The 14,188-nt window shown below is 36.3% G+C and overlaps 1 long non-coding RNA gene across 6 annotated transcripts in view; it reads right to left on the reverse strand.

The window, feature by feature from the left end:
* Positions 1-630: 630 nt before the first annotated feature.
* LOC118658860 overlaps positions 631-14,188 on the reverse strand; it is a 107,182-nt gene continuing 93,624 nt past the window's right edge. For all 6 annotated transcript variants that reach the window (XR_004968396.1, XR_004968400.1, XR_004968392.1 and 3 more), the window contains one exon: positions 631-756. This is a non-coding gene — a long non-coding RNA (uncharacterized LOC118658860). The remainder of the gene's footprint in view (positions 757-14,188) is intronic.

Genomic DNA, 14,188 nt, shown 5'->3' on the forward strand with positions numbered 1-14,188 from the left:
GAAAGGAAGGGACAGTGAAATTTTACGTTCCTCTCTTGACCAGGCACCACAGGTAGAGACCTGGGGGTGCTGACTTTGGTAAGAATACTCATTCACCCATTGCTCTTTTTTGCCAATTTTCCCAGGATGCTGACTTGTATCCCTGGTTACCAGCAACTGTAGTTGGAAAATGGAATTTTCCCTCTGTTCTCCATGGGGAGTGCTTGGCTCTGACCCCTTTTGTGAGTATCTCATAATAGACAAGCTTATCTAGTTTAAATGTAGTCCACACGACCACTGTAATTCAAGATTAATTTTGTAAGGTTAACTGTTCGCCATTAAAACAAAATGTTATTCACCTCAGGCCTCACACTGGACCCAGAACAGCTTAAATCAGACCCAGTCTCAATATGATCCAGCCCACCTCTAAATCAGTCGTAGTCCAAACAGACCTGGTCCTCTTTCTAAATCCAACCTAGTCCAAACCTGGCCCAGGCTGGTTTCTAAATAGGATCCATTTTGACCCTGGACTGATCTCCCAGTCTGAGTCAGCTTGCTTCCAGTCCCATTCTGGGGAGAAGCATGCTCAAAGTCTGAAAGCTTCTAATGCAAAAAACGCCAGGGCTAGGATCAGAAAGCAACTTACCCACCACCTCCAGAGGCAGGCAGAGGCAGAGAGCTCAAGGGGCTGTGCAAGTACCTAGGCCTCAGGTTACTCTTTACACTCAGGGACCATGGTAGGTGTGTGGGGGTCTCCTTCAGTTCCCTCTTGTGGCACTAGAAATGTTAAAAGAAAGATCGAGGCATATTAAAAATTTTAAGACTTTATTTGAGCAAAACTCAGTTAGAATTAGGTATCATCCAATTAAATAGATAGGATCTTTGAGGAGCTGTACAAAATGAAAGACTTTTATAGGCAGAAGGGGCGGAGAAAAAGAAGTTTATACTAGACAATTCCTGATTGACTGGTTTAAAATTCCATTTCTAGGAAAGCTGAAACTACACTTAAGTCTCAGCTTGCTGATATAGAAATTAGCATAAGGGACTCTTTTTTGGGTCTGTTGTCTTTTTTGTTTATTTCTAGCAGAGTAAACAATCAAAATCAGTAAATGAGAAGAATGATTGTACTGTTTGACACTGCGCTAAGTGCTGTGAAAGATACAGAAGGAAGTATTGTAAAGAGCTTCCATTCCAGTTGAGCATGAGGCCTAAGAAATTTGAAATAACAAGTACAAACCATAATTTTATAATGTGTTCATTAGTGTTGGGAGGAGAACCCATAAATGTAAATACGCATGGCTTATTAGGCTCTCGATAACTTGGCCTCTACTCAATCCAACATCCTCAGTCCACAGACTTCCACTGTGTTTTTTCTATGCTACTATATTAATGAATCGTTTAATGTCACCTCCATGAATAATCTGTACCTTGTTAAGGCCACAAGTTCTCTCTTATAGGAATGCTTAACTTGTCCCAACCTGGTCTTCCCAGAAATTCTTAACTATCCCTTCAGTTCTAATTTAAATGTCACCTCCACTACTAACCTTTTTTAAATCTGTTTATAATTTTGATCTATCATTTCTTTGGATACCTACACTAAATTAAGAAACTTTGTTCTATTTACTATCATATTGAATTGGGAGATAGAACTCTACAATTGAAATTCTTGTTTTAATCATTGCTCTAAAACTAGCCAAATGTAGGCAAGTTTGTTAAACTTTTCATGTCTTTGTTAAATCATCTATAAAATGAATTAAAAAGTTTTACCAAAATCTTAGTTCTATCATTCGTGTTATTCTTATCTGCAAAATACTGAGAAATCTGAGATCCAAGGAATTAATAAAATTATGTAGCCAAGTCATGATTTTAAGGCAGATAGTGTTACTGCAAAGCCTATACCCTTAGCCTGCACAGAAATTCCCATTTTCTAAATATAAAATAAGATACACAGATATCTATAAAATAAAGTAAAAAGGGCCATACTTTAACTTTTTGTAATCCACTGTCAGACAGTTAACTTAAAGTTAGTATATTGTTGTTTCCTTCTTTTGGTTTTCATGAATGAGAAAATACTGCCTTCCATTTAAAGAACCAACATTTATTTCTAATTCTCTTCTGAGATCATGAAATTGCATTATGTCCCACTAGTTAGAAAATAGACACACTCTTATGCTTGAACATGATCAGGCTTGAAAAGTCAAATTTCTTATTTCTTAATAGGCATCACTGAATGATTTAAAAATTCACTCAACTGTAATGAATTCACTGAGGAAAATTAAGTCCTTTAATATTATCTAACCTGAACTAAAAGAAATTCATCAACAGAGTTATTTTGCACATCAATTATGCCATGTTTTACATGATCATGCAAATTACTGTTTTATCTATCCATTCTATGTAGTGAATGCTATTTAAAGTAATTCTGCGCTTGTTGTTAAGGTTTAAATTACAAGGGCATGTGGTATTATTCTTATGGTAGATATCAAATTAACAAAGTTATCAGGCACATTTAGAAAATGCATATACTAAACCATTTAGTCTCTTCTTAAGGTAAACTTAATTTCATAAGCCATGATAGAGAATACTTACCCTCGAGCACAGAAATTGATGTGGGAAGACACTGATTACTTTCTGAGACATGTGATTCATTTTACCATGCTTAGATTGTCAAACAAATAAATAATACTAAAATCTCTGTCACTTTCTAGAAACATATATTAGACTGGAGTTTAACACCCCTCTAGAGATGTCAAATATATGTATGTGTACATAATATTTAAGCTAAATGAGATGGTATATTTATTTAACATAATTACCCTGTAGTCTAAATTTTAGAATAAATAAGATATAGTCATGGATCATAATTTTTATTGTCTCTGTATCTCCCCCTCCCTCCCACTCTCTCTAAAATTTAATGTAAAAATATCCTCAGTGAGGATGGACAACAAAAACAAAGAAAATATAAAATTAAAAGGACTTTCAGTAGGCAAAGACTAATTTGCTGAAACGGATACTCATCACATGTGTAAATGTTTCTTTTCATCTCCCACAAAGCTTTCTCAGAGATCTTTGCAAATGTTGGAGTATTGAGCAGATGCTTTCCTAGCAAGAGATAGAAGCTTTCATTATTTTAGTAAGCCAAAGCCAGTGGTAGGTTTTAAATATAATATATGCAACTCTGCATTGAAAAACAATTATTTTAAGCATGAAATTTATTCACAATCTAACCAAGAAGAAGATGATTGAAAAAAATAAGATGAGAGACTTTTCCTGAGAAAGATTTATGGCATGTGCTTGCACTTTTCCTATCAAATTAATTTACTCTCCTCTCAAGGGGTTCTGGTGGGGGGAGGGGAGAAATTTTATGTATACAATTGCCTAATGCATATCCTGGCTTTATCCTATATATTTGAAATTGTGTGACCCAGTAAAATAAGAAGAAACAATATTAAAGTATAAGGAAATAGGACAATAAAAATATCCACATGTAAATAAGATTTTTTAAAAACAGTTTTTGTCATCTCTGTACACTACATTTTTATTCTTTCCAAAGCCAGAATATAGAGATTAGGAAAAAATTAAATGACAACCTCAGAATAAGAAAAAAAAACAATAGGAATATAGGAGAAAGTGTAATTGTGTATAGCAATTAAAGAGAAGGAAGATGGGTGAGGAAATAGTGAAAGAAAAACCAAGTCAAGAAAAAAAAGGTGTCAGGAAACTTGGGGTCAAGGGGTCAAACTGCACATGTGAAACATATAAAACTGACTTTTTGTTATTAAATGTAAGAAAATTTGGGTATGGTTTTGTATATATTGAATTCTGTGGCAGGACATTGGAATTCATTTCATTGTATGTGAACTGTAGGACTTTTCACTGTTGTCATAGACTAGAGTTACTATTTTAAATTTCTGGCAAATTTTTGTGACCACCATAAGTTCCAAGAATTTTACCCCCCCCCCCCCCCAGAAGGAAAAACTACACCTTGTTGGTCGTTTGTAAAAAACCGCTGCAGAAATTAGAAAGGTATACACACAGGTATTTCTGATATGATAAAGACAGCTACATCCAAAAATATCAATAACATTTGTCAATTACATTGATTTTAAAACTTTTGACAAGAGGTTGTGCCCAATTATATTAAATGGATAAATGGATCTGAAGAAACATATTTGTTTCATCTTGATTGGAACGGGATGTTTCAGTTATGTTTTAAAGAATATAGTTTAAAAGCTTTCGAAGGGTTAAACATGAACTCTCAGAAGAAGAAAAATTATAGCAAAGTGATGAACCTAATGAAAGATAGGCCAGAACCTTTCTCATCATTCATGCTGCAGTTGTTAAATGGAACCCCATATTTTGATTTGTGCTCCAAGTTCATTTCCTTATTTAAGTGAAACCTCCTGACACAAATGCAACTCCGAGTTCATCTGCACACCAAAGCCACGGAGGAGTAAAAAGTGGTCTGTCACATTCCCGACAGTGCTGATTTAAGGTCTGTGTGCTGGTGCTCTTTCTTCCTTTCTCTCTCTCTTTCTTTCTCTCTCTTCTTTCTTTCTTTCTTCCTTTCTCTCTTTTCCCTTCCTTCCTTCCTTCCTTCCTTCCTTCCTTCCTTCCTTCCTTCCTTCCTTCCTTCCTTCCTTCCTTCCTTCCTTCCTTTCTCTCTCTCTCTCTCTCTCTCTCTCTCTCTCTCTCTCTCTCTCTCTCTCTCTCTTTTAATTTCCTGGCTAAAAACTGGCTTTTTCTTCTTACTTCATTCTTTCTGAGGTTGGAACATATAATATGCAAAACAGTAGCCACAGCATTAAGGCATCAATCTTTATTTAAGCTTCCAGCAAACAAAAGCCCGGGGCCAGGCGGCTTCACAGGGGAGTTTTACCAAACATTCAAAGAAGAACTAAAACCTATCCTCCTCAGGCTATTCCAAAAAATTCAAGAAGAAGGAACACTTCCAAGCTCATTCTATGAAGCCAGCATTACCCTAATACCAAAACCAGATAAAGACAACACAATGGAAAAGAATTACAGGCCAATATCCCTCATGAACATAGATGCCAAAATCCTCAACAAAATTCTAGCAAATCGGATCCAGCAGTATATCAGAAAGATCATAAACCATGACCAAGTAGGATTAACCCCGGGGATGCAAAGATGATACAAAATCCTCAAATCAATAAATGTGACACATCACATAAACAAATTGAGAGAAAAAAAAAAAAACGCATAGTCATATCAATTGATGCAGAAAAAGCATTTGACAAAATCCAACACCCATTTTAATAAAAACTCTCAGCAAGGTGGGACTAGAAGGATCATACCTCAACATAATAAAAGCCATGTATGACAAACCCACAGACAACACCACACTCAATGGGCAAAAACTAAAACCATTTCTCCTAAGAACAGGAACAAGACAGGGATGCCCACTCTCACCACTCCTGTTCAACATAGTACTGGAGGTACTAGCCATTGTGATCAGACAAGAAGAAGAAATAAAAGGCATCCAAATTGGAAAAGAAGAAGTAAAACTGTCCTTATTTGCAGATGACATGATACTGTACATAGAAAACCCTAAAGACTCCATCAAAAATTATTAGACTTAATAAATGAATTTGACAATGTAGCAGGATATAAAATTAATGCCAAGAAATCTATGGCATTTTATATACCAATAGTGAACTTATAGAGAGAGAGACTAAAAAAGCAATCCCATTTACCATTGCACCAAAAAAATTAAGATATCTAGGCATAAACTTAACTAAAAAGGTAAAAGACCTATATGCAGAAAACTATAGGACACTGAAAAAAGAGATAGAGGAAGACATAAACAGATGGAAGAACATACCGTGTTCATGGATTGGTAGAATCAACATCATTAAAATGTCCTGTCCATACTACTCAATCTTTATTTAACACTAAATCTTTAAGAGTAGATATTTGTTCCAAATTTACTCAAGAATAAATGACACAAATGATATCTTTTAAATTTGATAGCTAGAATAATTTTACAAATTTTGTAAGTATACTAGAGTCTCAGTGCATGAAAAGTCATGCGCTGGTGGGGGGGTGGGGGGGGGTCCCTCAGCCCGGCCTGCCCCCTCTCACAGTCCGGGAGCCCTCAGGGGCAGGAGGCTAACAGGCGATCAGGGGAAGGTGACACCCCATCACACCTCTGCTGCTGCCACTGTTGGCAGAGCAAGCCTTAGCTGGCCCTGGTTACCAGAGCCTCGGGTGGCCCTGGGCGGCTGGGCAGCTGACATCCGAGACTTGCCTGTGCCTCAGGCATTAGCTGGGCAGTCGACATCCGAGGCTTGCCTGCACCTCGGGCCAGCCCTGGGTGGCTGGGTAGCTGAGGGCAGATTCAGCCGTACCATGCGCCTGCTGCCCCCTCCAGCTGGAATCAAACCTGGGACCTTTCAGTCTGCAGGCCGATGCTGAAAGGACTGTGGGAATCTGACAGCAAGTGTTAGGAGTGGGTGTGGCTGCACTGCGTGCCTGCCACAGCCCCCCCCCCCCCCCCACACACACACACACCCTCCCCCGCCCCGGTGGGGCTGAAAGGACTGGAGGACTCTGGTGGGGCTGAGGGGATTGGGTGCTGCCATCTTGTGGCTATGGGCGCTGCAATTTGCATATTCCCTCTTTATTAGATAGGATCTGTTACTTTGAAAAATAAGAGTAATCTTAAGGCAAAACTCAATTTTTTTTCTCTCTTTCTTCCATATGAGTATCCCAACAACATTGTAAGAAACTACCTATCTCACCTTGCCACTTAAATTTAAAACACAAAGGTGAGGAGTAATGTAAATAATGTCATTTATAATATTGTGTGTGTGTTGTTTTTTTCTAACTTCCTAGGAAAAGGCAATTTACATTTACACTTACTGGAGTGCTAATGATCAGTAAATAGGGATGCCTCTCTACAGAGACAATATTATGTGTCCCAATTTCTTTTTTTATATATATATTTTATTGATTTCTTACAGAGAAGAAGGGAGAGGGATAGAGAGTTAGAAACATCAATGAGAGAGACACACCGATCAGCTGCTTCCTGCACACCTCCTACTGGGGATGTACCCACAACCAAGGTACATGCCCTTGACCGGAATCAAACCGGGACCTTTCAGTCTGCAGGCCGACACTCTATCCACTGAGCCAAACCGGTTAGGGCTGTCCCAATTTCTATTAGTTAATGTTTCCATTAACAAATATTCTTACTATTTCTTATTATGAAGAATTAACCTGAGCCATTATAGATTCTATATGTTTCACTGGACAGATACTGCAAACTTTTTCAAATATATGTTAGTTAGTAATATTTCCAAATTGCCTTTTAAAAGTTTTTTAGATATATAAACTTACGCCATAATTTCCAACTTTTCCCCTGATGAGTATCTAGAGGTCTTATTTTCCCCATTGTATTATCCTACGATCTCTACTAATGATGGCAATGTTTTTTTATCAAGATCTTTGATAATGTCCACATATTACAGAAATTCTGTATTCTTGAGATATAAATAAATTGGGGTGTGATGTCTCCTAGTTCCTGGCTGACAATCTCATCCAGTTTCTTTATAGCAGCTCAGTTTTAACGAATGACAATGTATATCACTATTTTAAAGATTTTTAGAGCAATTTTAGGTTCATAGTAAAATGAAAAGAAAGATACAGGAATTCCCATATACCCTTTACTCCCACAAATGCATAGCATCCACTATTATCAATATCCTCCATGAGAATGGTATATTGATTACAATTGATGAACTTACATTGGGTCACCATAACCACCCAATGTCTACAGTTTACCTTAAGATTCACTCTTGGTGTTCTGCATTCTATAGGTTTAAACAAATGTAAATGAATGACATGTACCCATTATGACAGTACCATGCAGAATAGTTTCACTGCCCTAAAAATGTTCAGTGCTCCATCGATTTCATACCTCCCAACCCTCCCAGCCACTGATCTTTTTTGTTGTTTTCATAGCTTTTTCCAGAATGTAATATCATTGAGACCCTACAGTATGCTGCCTTTCCAGATTGGCTTTTTTCACTTAGTAATATGCATTTAAGGTTCTTCTGTGATTAATATATAAGTACTATCCCTACTAATGTAAGGTTTATTATAGAAAATTAAATGGCATGACCTCTGTAGAGGCAGAGTTATGTATCTGCAAGTGAGGGTGAATAACTAACTTTATTTATACTAGTATAACTTGGAGAAGTATGTGTCTTACTTTGTTCCAGCTGCTATAATAGACTACGGTAGATTGAGTGGCCTATAAACACAGAATTTTGTTGGGAAGTTGAAGATAAAGGTGCTTGCAGATTTAGTGTCTGGTGAGGGCTGGCTCCTGGTTCATAGGCTACCATCTTATTGCTATATGCTCCCCTGACAAAGGGTCAAGGGCATTCTCTGGGGTCTCTTTCATCAGAATACTAATCCCATTCATGAAGGTTCCATCCTGATGACCTCCTCATCTTCCAAAGGCCCCGCTTCCATATACCGTCACACTGGGATGAGGTCTCAACATATGAATTTTACGGGGACACAAATATTCTATCTATAATAATATGTAAGAATGTTATGTTAAATGCTATCTTATTTTCCTTTAATGACACTCATTTTAAGAAGTTTCAGGTAAGTTAGATTAATCTAATTTACCTTGAAACCATTCATTGTTTTCTTGGGGTTTTAAAAATGAGATTTAAATCTGTGGAAAACTAACCATATTTCTAAAGTTTCTAAAGATTTCTCAACAAGTTAATAAATCTGATAAAACTATGGTTTTATGTCAAAAATTTTATTACAAATATAAAAAATTTGGATGCTGGTAAACTTTCAGAAAACCACCACAAATGTCATTCTGTCATTGCTACTTTGTTTAAGAAGGGAGGGAATTTTCTTCGTTTAGAATATCTCCACAGAATATAGCATGGCATTTATGATTTACATGCACTATTTCATTTAATGTTCTTTAGAACAATGCTCTTTATAATAGCTATTAAAATATGATACAATGTCTCAGGTTGCAGTTTCTTCCTGTTAGAGGCAGAGTTTGAAATTATTTTAATGAGATTCTAAATTTGAAATGTTTTCCAGTAAAAACAATTTTGTTTTGTAATTCACTCATTTTTTTCTTCCCTCCTTCCCTTCTGCTCTTTGTATTTTCTTTCAACAAATGTCTGTTGAGTGCCAATGAGGACCAGGCATTTATGCTAGGTAATAGTATAAAGCAATAACAACAACAAAATAGAAGCACCTGATTTCATAAAACAAGAGTTCAACCTAATGGAGGAAAGAGATGGTGATTTAAAATTTAAAAAAAAACTACAAAGTGCAATAAGTACCTGGCTATGTCAAGCAAGGTCATAAAAGATGTGCCCTAACCTTTGAATACACGAAAAAACATTCCTGTGGAAGCATGATAAAGTAGGGAAATGGTGTGTGGTGGGCATGGTGGCAATCCAGGAAGATGAACTGGAAAAGGCAGAGCCCTTGAAGCAGTCAACGAAAATCACACTTCAAATTCTAAGCATCAGCGTGGGTGTCACAAAGGAACGGGTGATGAGTCATGAGGGTGGAGGAGGCAGTATATGGCATGGTAAGGATTTTGCCTTGATCTTGTGAAAAGTGGTATATTTTAAGTGGATGAAGCTGGAGAAGAATTTGGTTTTGAAACTGCTGCATTTTAGATACCTTTGAGATATCTGAATAGAGGTATAGTTAGATATGTTTTTCAGAGATCAGAAAATAATCATGGAATGGAACACTCACAGAGAGTTAATGTAAATGTATATGACCAGAAACGTATTTAATATACAAATATCATACTGTTATGGTGCGTATGCATGTTGTGTGCTAAGAGACATAATTAGGAAGGTTTCATAGCAAAACAAATAAAGAAAAAAAACACACCCAGAAATAAAACAAACAAAACAAGCCAACAAAATAACCCACCCACTCTTCTCATCTGACAAATGAATCAATAATTAATTTTAATAGTTGTTGCTGTTTGATATTCTTGAGGCAAGATCCTAGAATTTAATGGGTTTTTATACATACTAATACATTTCTAATCTATATATATAAAAGGCTAGGCGACCATTCGACATCCAACTGGTAGCTATGATGCACAATAACCATCAGGGGACAGATATTCTGACCGGTAGTCATGATGTACACTGACCACCAGGGGGCAGATGCTCGATGCAGGAGCTGGCAAGCTGCGATGACTTGGCAGTGGCGATTCTCGGGTGACACTTCCCAGAACCAGAGAAGAGGGAGCCTGATCTGGGTGTGTCACCCGAGAACTGCCCTCTCGTAATCCGGGACCCCTCAGAGGATGTTGGAGAGCTGGTTTCAGCCCAATCTCCACAGGCCAGGCTGAGGGACCCCACCAGTGCATGAATCCATGCACCAGATCTCTAGTATATGATAATTCTATATCTTATACAAAGTGTTGTTTGTTATTGAAAAGGAATGTTTGGAACCAGTTTCACAGAATACTTGTCTATATGGGAATAGTTTAAAATCCCTATGCTTATTTTACTATTATAAAATTGTTAGTTAATACATAAACATATGTGAGATCTATCTATCATCTATTGTATATCTATATTTAGATTCCATAAATGGACCTACCTTATCAAATATCTGCTGTGGAAAATGTGCATGAAAATGAAAAAAAACAACTTTAGCTCCATACACACAAAGCTAGGTACGAGTATTCAAAACTGCTTAAAAGCATGCTTTCCCTTGATAAGTACTACCAGAAATATTATAATAGTGGCAACTAACTTATCCTACACATAGTAACAATATCAATTTAGAAAAGTATATTGTCAGAAGCTTCCATTTCCAGAATGTAATAGATTATAGTAGGCTAATGCTTCTGCCCCATGGGCTAGAAAAAAGGTGGATGAATTTGATGTACATACATATTTAAAGGTGTTAAGTTCTCTGGATGAGCAACCTTCCAGAAAGGGTAAGGCTTCACAAAGTGAGCAGAAGATCGCTGACAATTTTCTCACCTTTGAGTGCCAGAGACCAATTCCAGCATGTCATAATTTCAAGAGTTTCATCAAAAGGTTGATGAGACTTGGGGACTCAACAGGGTTGAGTCACACATGTAGTCACCTGTTGGGAATGGCTAAAGGCATTTCCCCAAACCTGAATAGGATACATTAAATTAATTGTGGCTGCCAGACAGTTAAAGGGCATCTTAATCTATATATTACTGCCTCCTACTAGCCAAACACCTGAACAGCTGTAGGCTAATTCTCCCATTCTGACAATGGACTCTGTACTAAACCCTGACCCTTTGAAGTGTATATCTCTGCCTCGCCTCAGGACAAGTTGTGTTAATAAAAAGCATGGAGTCCTGGGAACAGAGAGAACCTAAGACCTTAGACTTAAGATCTTGGATCTTAGCTCTTTAGCTAAGCTACTCTGACCCCCAATGCCTTTTAAAATTATATTTCATCCCCGGACTCTTTATTAGTCTCTGGATTCCTATGTCATCTATGCACAGCCCCTTCTCCAGATTCCTGAACCCTTCTTGATACTGGGACAGGAACCCCGGCATTTGAGGCATTTGTGATAGTAGATCCAGGGAGTGAGCTGCTTTCTGAAATTGCTGCTTCAGTCAGAACTTCATGCTTTCATTGTACCTTTTGAGTAACCTTTGCTAACTTTATATCTAGTTAGCAGATGCTTTAATTTCTCTCTGTTAAAATCATCGCTATAATTTATATTTCCTAACCGGACTCTGACTAGCACAAGGGTGAATTTAAGACATTGTATATAAAATTAGGAATTGTATATAGTGAGGAGAGACTAAAGGTAGAATCCTGGTAAATTTCTGCAGCTGTACGTATCCCCTACTGAGAACATTGTATGTCTATGAAGGCAACCATACGGGATAATTAGTATACATACACTCATGAGTTTTCTTCTGTTAATATTAACCTAAATGTTAGTATTATCACTCATATCAAAGGCTGCTTTAGAAGACATACATTTTCAGGTGTGTTTGAAAAAACAGTGGTGATGGTATCAGCAGATGCCCTGTTTTGTGGTTCCCTGGGTATGAGGGAAAGAAACAGGAAGTAGGAGAAGTAATTATAAGGTTTAATAAATGTGTTAATTAATGTAAATGCCTTTTGAATCATATGCAAATGAGCATTATAACTATTTTAATGATTATAAATGGCAACACTATTTATTGGTTAATAATATGATCCACAATGAGCATATTAAAAAATATCCTGATATAGCAGGTGTCAGGATTGTAAGCTTAAGGATAAATACTTACATTAAGGAAAATATAAAGGATTTTATAAACTAGGAAAACATAAAGGATTTTTATTGCATTGTATTTAACTTTTCTTAGAAATAGTTTAAATAGATTTCTGAAAGCTTATTTTAAGTCATATATTATTGATTTTATTGTATCTGCATACTCAATCTTTTCAACCAAGAACAATTCATCAATTTCTTCTCCATATTTAAAGTGGTCAGAGTTTTTTGTCACCTCTCTATTTTCTCCATAAAGTAATAAAAATCGTATTAAAGCAGCAGAAATGTATGAACTAGAAATAAAATATGTTTAGCTGTGAAGACAGAGCAAAGTAGCCACTTTTGGCATCCAAGTCACTGAGCTTTTCAACATATGTTCCAACATCTCATGACTTGTTACTTACAGCGCAATTCACTTCACTTTCCCCATCATAAAAATGAAAACATATAAATCATTCATCTTTCCAGATTTCAGACATAAACCTGGAAACATCTGTGGCTTTTTGGTTCACTATGCAATGTTCAGACTAGTCATTCAGTGTTTGACTTTTTTTTCAATTCTGAAATCTGTTTTCATAAGAACTATTACGTGCAACAAACCTGAATATTTTGACGAGAGTTTTCAGTTACTTTTTTAGTTTTTCCTTGGTAAGTTTTACTTTTCCTAAGCATTATTTTTTTTTTTAGCTCTTGACAACTCTGACCTAGCTGAGGTGAAGAACACCAGGATAATATTTGAGGTTGATGCATCTAATACAGAAAATATGAAATATCTTACCATTGAAAAAAATGCAAGATCTGAAATTATAAACTGTGCTAATAGTATAAGGTGACTTTAGTTCTAGTTGTGTTACTTTTTATTAGTGATGACCCTATTCACTATTCACTGTCCCAAAGTCAATGACTGAATCGATTCATAGAAACTTTTTGTATTATGGCAATGAGGTAGAAAATTATATCAGAAGCATTGAGGATAGAGGCAGAAGAAGCTATAAAAAAATGATAAAAATCCTATTACCAGCATTTTCTTTTCAAGAAGATAGCCTTAAAGTTGAGATCTTAGTGTGATGAAGATACCATGTTACCTTAGGGACTGAATAGGTTTTCAGAGCCCTTTGTTGTAATCAGTTATTTATTTCGAAAGTGCAAGTCTGTACAAAATAAGAAAAGGCTTTCAGATTTTTTCATTATTTCTCTTCTCATCACCATAGCTGTAAATCTGGGTGTCTCTCTTAATGAGGCACCCTGCAGCTTCAAATTTTCATAAAGAATATCTAGAAAAAAAAATAGATAGCCACAGGCACATTTTTTTTTCCCTCCTGAGTCTCAAATGGAAACATTTCCTCCAAAAATGCAAATCAGAAAGACCAAACTTCCAGAAAGGTATGGTGCATATTTCATTTATACATTCATTTATTTAATCCTTCAACAAAAACAAAACAAAATAGTTTCAAGAATCACATGAGAAGAGCTAAATTTAAAACATGATATCTCCCATCCCTAAAGAAAATTACATTGCTACAGAGAGAAGTGATATGCAGATGGCCAATAAATTATATTCATTAAAAGAAAGGTCATTGCAAGGTAAAACATGAGAATGAAGAACATATTGATGAAGGCCCCCTGATATAAAAGTATGGTAACAAGGCTTCACTTCTAAGATAATACTTTCTCTGGGTCTTTGATGATGTTTTATAAGTTGACTAGAAGTTTACCAGCCAAACAAACTAAAAAGATATTGATTTAGAGGACAAGATATATGAATAAAACCAGAAGCATGAACTAAAGGAACTAAATACTATTTCAAACTTTTGTTAGAGTAGGGGTCAGAAAACTACACTTTTAGCATAATCCAGACCTCCACCACATTATACATTAATTGGAATGTAGCCACACCCACCCATTACTA

This window comes from Myotis myotis, unplaced genomic scaffold (assembly GCF_014108235.1).
Source record: "Myotis myotis isolate mMyoMyo1 unplaced genomic scaffold, mMyoMyo1.p scaffold_m19_p_1, whole genome shotgun sequence".
In the NCBI taxonomy this organism is placed as follows: Eukaryota; Metazoa; Chordata; class Mammalia; order Chiroptera; family Vespertilionidae; genus Myotis; species Myotis myotis.